A 12252-nucleotide genomic window follows, 5' to 3' on the forward strand; every position below is an offset into this window, starting at 1 on the left:
TGGGAATAGTAAATAAAATTTTATTGGACATAAAGAATGAATGCAACTTTAACAGTTGTGGTGTGTGTAACTAGGCAAACACGTTGTCGTTCATGTTGCATGATGTCATCGAAGTATGTCCCAGAGTGTACATACTCTTTTGCTACACACTCAAAAGCATGTACTTTTCCCTCACAAAAAAAGTACATACTTTTAGGTCGTAGTATACGTAGGCGAATTGGGACTCAGCAGCATACTTAACGAGTAGGTACTAAATTTCAATAAGTACTTACTTAACGAGCGCTGAAAGAGTACGTACTCTACAGCCAAATCTCGTTGAGTATGAATGAATTCCGCCATGTTTACGTTATCACGTGACCTATGACGTTATAACAACTTCAAATATATGACTGACTGCTACAGGTTTAATATTTACTACCTAAATATTTTGATGTTGATGCTATTTGTTTTACTGACTGATGTTGTATGAACAGAACCCAGCAGAACAAACTTGACCAAAATCACATCCTCAGTGTCTTCTGGTTTTTCTCTAGATGCTCTCTCTGCTCTGGAGTCACTGAGGATGAAGAGACCACATCAGCATCCGGCTCAGATGAAGCAGTAAGAGCTGGAGAGATGGAGCGCTTCACCCATGGCACTCCGTCTTCTCCATCCTCAGAGCACACAGCTGTCTGCAGACATTTCAGATCCTGCAAAGATGCACAAACACAAAACAAAAGCAGTCATTTTAACAGCACAGTGTCCCTTCATTTCTGTATTAGAAGTAACAGAATGATCTTACTTTATATTTTTCTTTCAGGTTTTTTCCACAGATGCTGCTGTCACCTGCTCCACCACAAAAGATCTGCATCAAATGTACAACAAACAAGAATCAGAAAAGTGCTGTAATAACTGTTTATTAATAAACTACAACTTAAGATTTAAAATGTTTTATTGATGACTGTAGTGTACTCACTGAGAGTCTTTGATGGCATCATTCATCATCAGTCTCTCTTCAGCAGATAAACACACGTGTATCTCATCTGTCCCTGTAACATCCAGACAAGAGTCAGTCTCTGTCATTTATCTGTGATATACTGCATTTACATGTTGAGATAGAAGCTGATGTGTTCACTCACTTTATCCAACACAAGAGCTCCACAATTTATCAACAACACTAATGGTCAAATGAAAGAGATAACTTATGTTTACTTAATGTAGATTTATTTACATCACTTACAGTCATCTAAAGCAATGTAGACAGTTGATTCTACGTAATAACACACACATCTGTCAATCAGATGTCTGTTCATGTGATTAGCTCTTTTCCAATTGTCTTAGAACATTTCTCTGTCTCATATTAAACAGACATTTAATCGTCTTTAAGATGTATATGGTTCATGCAAATCCACTTTGGAGACGTACATGTGCTTACTGGAGATCCGCTGTTCTCTTTACATAATAAAACATGTTTTGATGTTGTTTTTCATCACAAATATACTATGATGTTACTGGCTAGCGTCTTTACACCTTAACAAATCAACCGTTTACTCTACAGTAGCTCAACAAATACGATTTTATCACATGGGAACCGTGTTTTGTTTTCACCTTTGTAAACACCCTCTGCGCTGCTCTCCTTCACGTTCGATGACGATTTATCCCTTTCGCGTGGCATTCTGGGATTGAAAAGTATCCCTCGATGAACCCTTCAGAATCTTCGCTGAAGCAGTAGGACATCCGGGGATTACTCGCCTACTGTTTTATGGTTTAAGGTTTCGAACGTACTTCTTTCTTCACATACTCTTTTTCCCTACTATATAGTAGGTGAGTAGGCATATTAGAACGCAAATTAAGTATACGTCCAACTGAATCTCGCGAGAGTTATTGTAATTCTCGCCCACTCTTTTATGAACGCAAAAGCTTCAAACATACTGATTTGTCGCATACTGCTTTTTCCATACTATATAGTAGGGAAGTATTCGATTTCAGACACAGCCTTAGCTATTTTGCTAAAGCATGCTATTAATACAATGAAACAGGAAGTTGCTGTAACTCAGGCATGCGATGTCCAATCTGCACCAGACTTCATGTTTGATAAGAATCCTGGCCTGAAAACATCTACTTGCCCATATTCGGTTATAGTCATAGCGCCACCTGCTGGCAACAGGAAGTGGCATGTTTAACACGGTTATGGACTCCTAGCAACATATTAAAAAGCATTAGCAAGTGTTTCTAGCAACATGCACGTCTGTGCCAGCGTTTGTGTGAAACAGAAGCAGTTTAATGTGAAGTTCAAACTCTATCAGGTGCTTTTTGACGGAAAACGCTTTTTTGGAAAAAAATGTTTGCATAGTTTGTCCAAGGCTTCTTATTTGAAGTATGTTTTATTTTTATTGTATAAAAATAAATATAGAATATAGAATTCATTTAGATATTAATTATACACTATTTGCTTAAAGTTGTCTTGTGTTTAATGCGTAATACAGCCAATAGTTTATGATTGTTTTAAGTTTGATTTCTTGACATAAAGAAATGATTAATTCATCACAAGACTTGTACTGGCAACCCAGCTAACACCAGACCATATTCGTTGCAGCGACATCCCAAATAACGTTCCAGCGACGTAACTTTGTTATTCCCATATCCGTCGTGGCGACGTTATAGTGGAACGTCGCTGGAACGTGAGGAGTACGTCCCAGCGACTAAACTGGCACGTTATGAGAACGTGACATTACAGGATCATATTGGTAATTCATATTTTCACCTCACCATTACCTTGAAATACATAAAGAACTAATAAACTCAATCCATCTCTGGGGCAAAAAATAAACCTTATGAAATCTAATTGTAATCTAATTATAGGGGATTCATAGTTAATACATTAATTACATACATGCAATGCAAACAAATACAAAAACATTACATTCTAATATAAAATAGACAAAAACACACTGCATTCATTCACAAATCAATATTTATTCAGCACTACTTTGTATAAAAACATTTTGAACATCGCACCTGTTCTTTAACCATGCAAAATGTTACTAAGTTATGAGCACAGAAAACTAAACACATCAATTCATAGATTACACAATATGAACAACAGAAAAATTTTGTCTTAAGGATGGGGAGATGGTTAATGACGTTATTAGTGAAAATTAAAAATAATTATCAGTAAACTTATTGATACAACATAATTTAGTGCAACGAAAAATACATGATATATAGATATGAAACAATTCAGCAGATACTGCACAGAGATACTGCACAAAGTAAAACTGTGAGCGTCATATATGAGGCTCCTGGTATAAATGTCTGGTGGTGATGTGCTTTAATTACACGACATGCAGGAAAAAATTTAGGCTAATTCATGCGCACGATTTTCTATTTCATTCCCTCGATTTGCTAAAACGTGTACACTATTTATACATCAAGAGAACAAATTAGTAAATTGTGCATACGATTTAGCAAATCAATGAAATGTAAAAGTAATCGTGCACGTTTAGTACATAGAGGGAACGAATTAGTAAATCATGGACATGATTTCTTTCTTTTTCTTGCATGTCATGATCAGGGCTCTGTGCTCACTATCAGAGGATAAACCTAAACAATAAAGCAATTACCAAAGAACCAAAATTTTTGAGCTTCTCAGAAGAAAAACATTCATAAAGCGTAAAGATATGAAAAATGAACAATATAGAGATTTCTAGCATCTCTCCTGTATTATTTGTCCCACACGAAAAAACAAAGTTTTTTAAGAAAATGAGCATATCGACTTTCTCAGAAGAATCTGTGATCTGTGATTACTGACTGTGGAGAAGACTCTTTCAGACAGTGCTGAGGAGGCAGAGTTAGGTGCTGGACAGCTGATAGAGAAGAGGAAGAGTGTGTTTCTTACCCCAGCAGCAGAAGACAGGCTCTTCTGAGGGAAGGACAGGAGGCTTGCAGTGTTGTGCTGTAGAACAAGGATCCTTCTCAGCACCTGATCTTCTTCAGAAAAGAGTTCCTCTAGTGTAGAGTCAGACTCAGACTTCTTGCAAACTGGAATCTTTTAATAACATTTAGCATATTATTGTAGCCAGTGGTGGACAGTAACGGAGTAGCTTTACTTCGTTACTGTACTCAAGTACATTTTTCAAGTATCTGTACTTTACTGGAGTAGTTTTATTTCGAGTAACTTTTACTTTTACTTCACTACATTCCAGGGCCGCGGGAAGTAATTTTGAACAGGGGGTGCTGTGAATTTTTTTTTTTTTTACAAAAAACCTATGAGCCTATAGGCCTATTTAAAATACATTTAAAAAATATATACATTGAGATTTACTACTTTATTGTCATATACACTTCAGTGCACAGCCAGCCAGGGTCTGAAACACACAGACATCAGTTCTCAGATACGCAATGCGCTATTAATCTGAAGCAGAAGCAGAATCAGAAATAATAGTTTAAATAATAGTTTAATAATCGAAAAAAACGAAATAATTACTTTCATTACAATTTCAGATAGCCTATACATACATGCAACTCATTTATACACAACAAATAATATTACAACAAAATATAATATTAATCAAACTTCACAATAACGCTAAAACAATGCAATCGATTTGGTCAGCTGGCTTGAGTCACTGCACGTTTATGTCACACGCAACTCTATTAACTCCAAAATCTTTTTACGCACACCACAAGGAAATAATCTCTGACTATTTAAGCAATTTGTTTATTGAACAGTTCTCCACATCCATTACGCAAAGAACACACGCACAGTATAAAGCTTTCTGTCTCCATCTCCAACCTTTTTACACAAACCACAAGGAATCTCCGACTATTTAATAGGGCTGGGTAAAAAATAGATTTTTCGATTAATCGTTTTTTAAAATGTGGTCGATTCAAAATCAATTCTCAAAGGCCATGAATCGATTTTTTTTCCGTATTTATTTCGGCATACATTGAACGTAAGATAAGCGTTAATCTAATTACAAATCTTCTCCACTATATGTCACCCTCTTATGTGCCTTGTGCGATGTTACCAACTATCATTCATTCATTCATTCAGTTTAAAGCAGTGGTTCCATTTTCTGCAATGTGCGTCAGGTCATGCTCCCGTTCGCGTCTTACAGACTGCATCTTAAAGCCTCTTATACTTTCTGCGTCCGCGAGTCCGCTATGGACCGCTATGCAGGCTTGATGTAAACATCGCCATCGGAGAGTGTGTACCGAGTCTGAGCAGACAACCGCGCGGACAGGTGCGCGTGGTCAGTTGTCTTCAAAAGCACAATTGCACATGTTCAGGCAGTGTGAAGAAGCCCATTGCCAATCGAACCAATCGGGCCGGGCTCGGGCTTGTGCGGTAAATGAGCGGTCATGTAATGTTTCGATTAGCGCGAGAAAGATGCGAAAATGTATGCTGAGTAGTTGAAACGGAGGCTTGCTTCTGACGATTACGTTTTGGTAGCACCAGCAACTAAAGCAAAGTCTGAGGTTTGGAAAAGTTATGACCTTGTTTATAATGAGAATAATGAGTGAATAATGACGCACCATCAGTGAGCGCAGTAGCGCGCTGAAGACATACAGTGGATTCAATCATTTTCCTCCACATAAACACTTAGGCCCTAATCTTGGTGAGTAAATGTTTTTCAATAACTAAATATTACTTGAGTCTTAAATGCATAATGTAGACAGAGTAGGCTATATAAGCTAATGTTGGCATTATTATTTTATTATGTCAGCTGCTATGGCGAAGCAAATCCGGCAGAGCCTTTATCTTAATTCATTTCGTTATTGCCAAATACCCATCTTAATTTATAATTTATCTTAATTAAATTTTTTAAGAAAGACTTGTTTTTATTGGTGCGTTGGCCTATTTATATGCTAAATGAGCCTATACCTTAGGGCTATTTATAGAGTGATGAGATGTTACGATGTTACAGAGGACTTATTTTATTTCTTTGTTCAAACTTCCAAGTGGCCTATTACGTTAGTCATGTATAAATTATGTTAAACTATGTATAAATGACTCATTCCTGACAAAAGGCAAAAGAGCTGTGTGCTGCGTACATTTGAATAATGTCGGGTTGTAAATGGGTTCGGGCTTTTAAAAAGCTGTCAATCAAAATGTACGTGTCGGCTCGGGACATGTCGGGCTTAACTTTTAAGGCCCGATTACAGCTCTAATAGAAAATCGAATCGAAAATCGAAATCGAATCGAAATAGAATCGATTTGAGAGCTTGTGAATCGAAATCGAATCGATCTGGAACATCTGAATCGATACCCAGCCCTACTATTTAAACGTTATTTAACAGTTCTCCACAACCATTACACAAAGAACACACGAACGAAATAATTACTCTCCATCTCCATCCCCACCACCTTAAAAAAATACTATAGTGTACTACTTACAATTGCTTGGCTAGTCAAAGCTGATCCCACACTTGTTGCCAAAAAAAAAAAAAAAAAATGTTACAAGCGCGTTACAAATATTTTAATAGGCCTACATTTTTTTTAATCTCCCTCTCGTCACTAGGGGGTGCTGCAGCACCCCCAGCACCCCCACTTCCCGCGGCCATGCTACATTCCAAAGCATAAAATCGTACTTTTTACTTCACTACATTTCATAAAACATATCGTTACTCCCTATAATATATCACGTGCTGCGACACGCAGAAGCGGTGTCTGATTCATCATGACCGAACTGAGTCTTTTCAAAATAAACTTTACTCAGATCGCGAATCACACCAAACGATTCGTTTAGGAATTAGAATGATCCGATTGCAGCTGTTCTGGAGTCGACCAGTGACTGATTCAAATGAACCGTTTAGTGCGAGTCAGTAAGAACCGGGAGATCTTGTGAGCGCGCGTGCGTCTGATGTTGCTAAAAGTCAGTTATTAATGACGAAATTTAGGATTAATTATTGTAACTGAAAATCATATTTAGGTCAAAATTGTCCGTTGTTTGGGAACTAAATCCGCTGTAAAGAGTGATCTGTTTAAGCCCACTCAAATGCTCCAGTGCAGACGATGCAGACACATCAATCAGCGTCTCTGTGTTTTAGGTAAAAAAACAAAACAAAAAAACACACACATTAAACTAACACAGATTTATATAAAATATATCGTGCATGTTCAAATTCCCCGCTTCAAGTTTTCCTAACTTCAGGCCTTATTATCATATCATATATTACTGTGATGTTCTGTAAAACAACAAACTTTAAAATACTTTGTTCTTACTGGTGAAAATCAGATGGTCATCCCTGTTTTCTCTCAGGTACATTACAGTGTAAGCTTCACAGTGAATATTACTCTCGTCAATGTAGTCCATATCAACAACAAAAATATATCTTGACTCCATATAGTGGTTATTTTGGAAAAAATCCCAGGGCCCATATTCATAAAGAATCTTACTGCAAAAGTAGCTCCTAGTGACAAAATTCTAAGAAATGTGGGCGTTTACTCTTTAAAAAAAAAGTAATTCAGAAAGCATCTTAACCCTTAAAAGAGGTCTTAAGGTCAAACTTGTTAGGAGCACAGACGAGGACTTTTAAGAGGATTAAGAGTGTCTTTAGCAGAGGAGAAAATGACAGAAAGATGAAGAGACAGAAGAAATGCGTTGCAGAAAATGGATGACAGTGAGTTAATAAGACGCTATAGATTATATAATAATTTATAATTTATTATATAAATTAAAGTAATCGCTACATTACGATATTTGGCAACTGGGAAAATGCAACAGTGCAATAGTGATGATTTGGGTCTGTCACAACCTTCTGTAAGCAGAGTGATCACACAAACAATTACAGCACTTTCAGAACATCTTATTGTGTCGCAGTTCATTTCGTTTCCACTGGACATTCCCACCTTGCAGGCTCAAAATACTGCATTTATGAATATAGCAGGCTTAGGTGCGCACAAGCAGGGGGAATGAACTGTTAATAGTTTGTGCTATATGCTCCCATGTCTGCTTCTTGTCCCTTGCTGTGACACCCTGCCCGAATTTTCCTTTAAGAATGGCCTTGTGTTCATCCACTAACTGGGCTAACAGTAAACACTGTTCCTCTGTCCAGTTTGGCTTTCTCACCCTTCTTGGTTTTGATTCCATGTTTGATACATTAAAACCAACATTCAAACTGCACTTAAATAGGACAGCAATCACTGTAACTGAAAGAGTGGAACAATTTTTTATCATTCTAGGCCAATCAAATACCTTATAGGAAATTACAAGCATGGTAAATAAAAAAAGGATTTATATGCACACATAATGTGTGTGTGTGTTTGTGTGTGTGAGAGAATGGTCAAATAGGATAAATTACGTAAATTCAAAGTGAGAATTAGAATACTACCTATACTTATAATCACTCTTTTTTTTCCTTCTTGGACAACCAACCAATCACAGTCTTCAAAAGATTGTGTCATACGCCTCCTCACTAAGATGAAAGTTTTTGTCTTTTCCTTACTCAGAGTTGCTCTCAGATCGGTCCCGAATCGCTTTTAAGCACAGACTCCTACGTAAAAGTTTTTAAGTTAAATTAAGAGTTTTCGGAGAGGATTCTTAGAATCTTTATGAATACAGGCCCAGGTATTTTGAGCAGTAGGATAAAAAAAAAAAATGTGCTAGTATAAAATTAAAATAAGTAGCCTATATAAAATTTCAAACATCTTTCAGTACTTTTTTACTTAAGTACATAAAAAATTGAGTACTTTTGTAATTTCACTTAAGTAAAATTGAAAAAGGAGTACTTTTACTTTTACTGGAGTAATATTTTACTATACGTATCTGTACTTTTACTCAAGTACTTGATTTGTGAACTTCGTCCACCACTGATTGTAGCCATGTTCATTGTTTTTATTATAACACATGGCAAGCTTATGAGAAAATTGTTAAACGTGTTCTTCCTCCTCCTCTTCATCCTGGGCCTGCACTGTCAACATCCTCTGAGCTGAAAGGGAGGATCATCTTGTTAATGTTGCTCATGTATGTTCACAACCAGTCAAAAATCTGGAATCTTTTCTTTATGGTTTTCAAGAGAAGTCTCTTCTGCTCACCAAGGCTAAATTAATTTGATAAAAAAAAAAAAAAATTAAATTGTAAAAAAAAAAAAAAAAACAGAAAGAAAGAAAGAAATAACAGTTTTCATACTGTTTTTTTGAATATACTTAAACATATTTATTGAAATAATTATGAGGCAAAGCTGAATTTTTCAGTAACTTTACTCCAGTCTTCAGTGTCACATGATCTTTTTCATATACTGATTTGCTGATCGGGAAACATTGCTGATAATCACAAATCAGTGCATTTACATGCACCCAATCGCATTATTGCCGCTAAGATCAAAGTGTACATCTGCTCATGACATACATGTAAATCACATCTGCAGTTAGCTTACTACGGTTGTTAGTTCCACTGAACTCTATTGGTAACGAAGGAACTTTTTGAACAAAGTTGGTTTTAGGGAAACGCACCGCATATTAGAAATGATGGGGAAGAAAACTTAGCATTTCTGGAAAGTTGAATTTTTTCTTCATTATTATTTTATAAAACACAAAGTTCAAAACATTGAAAAAAAGGTAATCTTTTGTAAAATTACAAAAGTCTTCTCTACCACTGGTTTTCAATTTTATGCATTCTTGCTATTAGCCACCCCCCCCCCCCCAAATAAAATAAATAAATAAAATAAATAATAAATAAATATAACTGTAGTGTAGACAAATGGTTTGGGCAGCACAACTGTTTCCAACACTGATAATAATCAGAAAAATTTATTGAGCAGTAAATCATCATATTAGAATGATTTCTGAAGATCATGTGACACTGAAGACTGGAGTAATTAATGCTGAAAATATAGCTGTGCATTATAGAAATAAATTAAACTTTTAAAATATATTTAAAACTTTTGACCAGTTGTGTACATTGCCACATTTAAATGAAAACTCAACTTGTAATAATGCACACATTCTCAAAGAACTTACATTCTGGTGATTACTTCGTTCCCGCACTGCTGTCAGATCCCTTCAGTCATTCCCAGACCTCCTTGTTTTTACTCTTTCCCTCAAATCTACAGAAACAAACATCATTTTATAGACAATTTGGATAAGTCACGAATTGCAATAGTTATATAACTATAATCACAATGCTAAGTTATATATATATAATTATAAATATATATTGAATCGGCACACAAGTATCGGGATAGTATTGAATTGGCAAATTAGCGTATCATCCCAGCCCTAGTTACTACAGTCAAAACAATGAAACTCTCTTCAAGAGCGCACAATAACTGATATTTAAAACTGTTAAAAGAAAAGGCTCAAAATATTGCATATAACATATAACACACAACAATATCTCTTCCTTTGGTGTTTTGAACATTTCTGTGAGTAATGCTACACGCTGTGACTCTGTGTTGCTTCAAGTGCATCATTCTGCACTGGTTGTGTTTACGTGCTGCACGCTGTATAGGAGCCATACCCTTTCGTATTATAATACATTAGCACAATGAAAGATTCTTGTTCTGTCCCATCTACCACATGTTGCTGTCTTCATTACTGTGCTATAAATTTAAAAGAAATGTATTTTACACACACACACATACATTATACACACACACACACACACACACACACACACACACATATATATATATAGACGGTTTCAACGGCAACAACATAAACAAACGTTACTGCGCATGCACGCTTTTGTGGACCTAACTTAACTTCCGGTAGACTTCCAAATAGAATCAATAACAACAGCCAAGTCCCTCTAGAGTAGATATTTTTTGATAACAAACAAAATATGTTTGCTGCGTGTATCAGGCGCACTTGATAAAAATGCAAATTCATCCTTTGCCAGCAGATGTTTTAAAGCATAGACATAAAGTGCGAGAAATAGAGGTTTCCCCAGTTACAGCTGTAAACAAAGCAGAGCTACGCTCACACGCTGCTTTATCAGGCATATAACATGCAAGTCTTCTTTCAGAAATACAGCGATATAAAAACACCTGTGCCTCGTTTTGATATTTAAACATATAAATGTTAGGAATTATTAAACGTGCAGTACGTAACGTTACTCATGTTTATTCAACGAAGCCTTTTTGAAAATTGATCAGTTTTAAAATTGTGGCGAGTCTCCAAAAATAAATAAATGTATGGGAAACATCCCACAGCACAACCACCTGAGCCCAACTTCAGTCTAGGGGTCGACCGATTATCGGCGCTGATATTAAGCATTTTTATTGTTATCGGAATCGGCCATTTTCAAAACCGATTTGCCGATAAAACCATTTTTATTTTGAAATGCGCGATCTGGCACTGATCCAGCCATCAGGCAGAGCGGACCGCTCTGTGGCCTAGACTAAGCCCCGCCCATCGTCCGTCTGATTTGTTAGGAGTCACGAGCCTGGCCAATCAATACGGCTGGTGCGGCTGGAAAATGTTCCGCTCTCACACCGAAAAGCACAGGAGCTGCTTCAGTGATCATCATCACACATCAATTAGTTCTCTCTAAAATCTCTCGAAGGTAAGAATGCAGTAAACGTTCCTGAAGTTGCAATAAATCACTACACTGAAGTTGCAAAACACCTAAATATAATCGATTGATGACAAGTTCAGTTATTATACTGGGAATTCCCGGTCAATGTCCGTCATTGCAGTGACCCAGCCAACATTCTATCATGGGGCCCATGTGGGCCCCATATGGGCTGAAAATATGGGGCCTACATGGGTTTGTCCATGGGTTCCATGTGGGCCCTATCTGAATTAACCCATATGAATCCCATATGGGGCCTGACTGGGGCTAATGTGGGGCCCAAATGGGCAATGCGTATAAGACCCATATTGGTCCCACTTATGACCCATCCAACAAAATAAACGTGGGACCTGACTGGGGCTAATGTGGGGCCCAACTGGGCAACACATATAAGACCCATATTTTCCCACATATGACTGGATTGCCAACACAACAACTGTGGGGCCAATGTGAGCACCATATGACTTTAAACATGGGGCTTATATGGGTTTGTCCATGGGTTCCATGTGGGCCCTGTATGATTTAGCCCATATAAATGTCATATAGAACCTAAGTGGGGCCCAACTGGGCAACATTCATAACCATACATCTGTTTGACTATTCCACTGGTCATTCATCTACAAAAAATAAAAATAAAAAAGTATATGAAAGGTGCAATTTAAAAGTTCAGTACATCAAGTACTTTATTATAATTCATACATTTTCAATACAAGTTTTTGTAAAGTGTTAAACACCAACATTAGCTGTTTATTTT

At 36.8% G+C, this 12252-nt stretch overlaps 1 long non-coding RNA gene across 1 annotated transcript; it reads right to left on the minus strand.

Annotated features, from left to right (window-relative positions):
* On the minus strand, nt 1-1844 carry LOC113047575 (uncharacterized). Its single transcript, XR_003276299.1, has 3 exons — nt 1588-1844; nt 956-1028; nt 1-844 (listed from the first exon to the last, which is right to left on the minus strand). It is a non-coding gene; the product is annotated as an uncharacterized LOC113047575 (long non-coding RNA).
* Nucleotides 1845-12252: the final 10408 nt, after the last annotated feature.

The sequence above is a fragment of the Carassius auratus genome, chromosome 3, assembly GCF_003368295.1.
Source record: "Carassius auratus strain Wakin chromosome 3, ASM336829v1, whole genome shotgun sequence".
Taxonomy (NCBI): domain Eukaryota; kingdom Metazoa; phylum Chordata; class Actinopteri; order Cypriniformes; family Cyprinidae; genus Carassius; species Carassius auratus.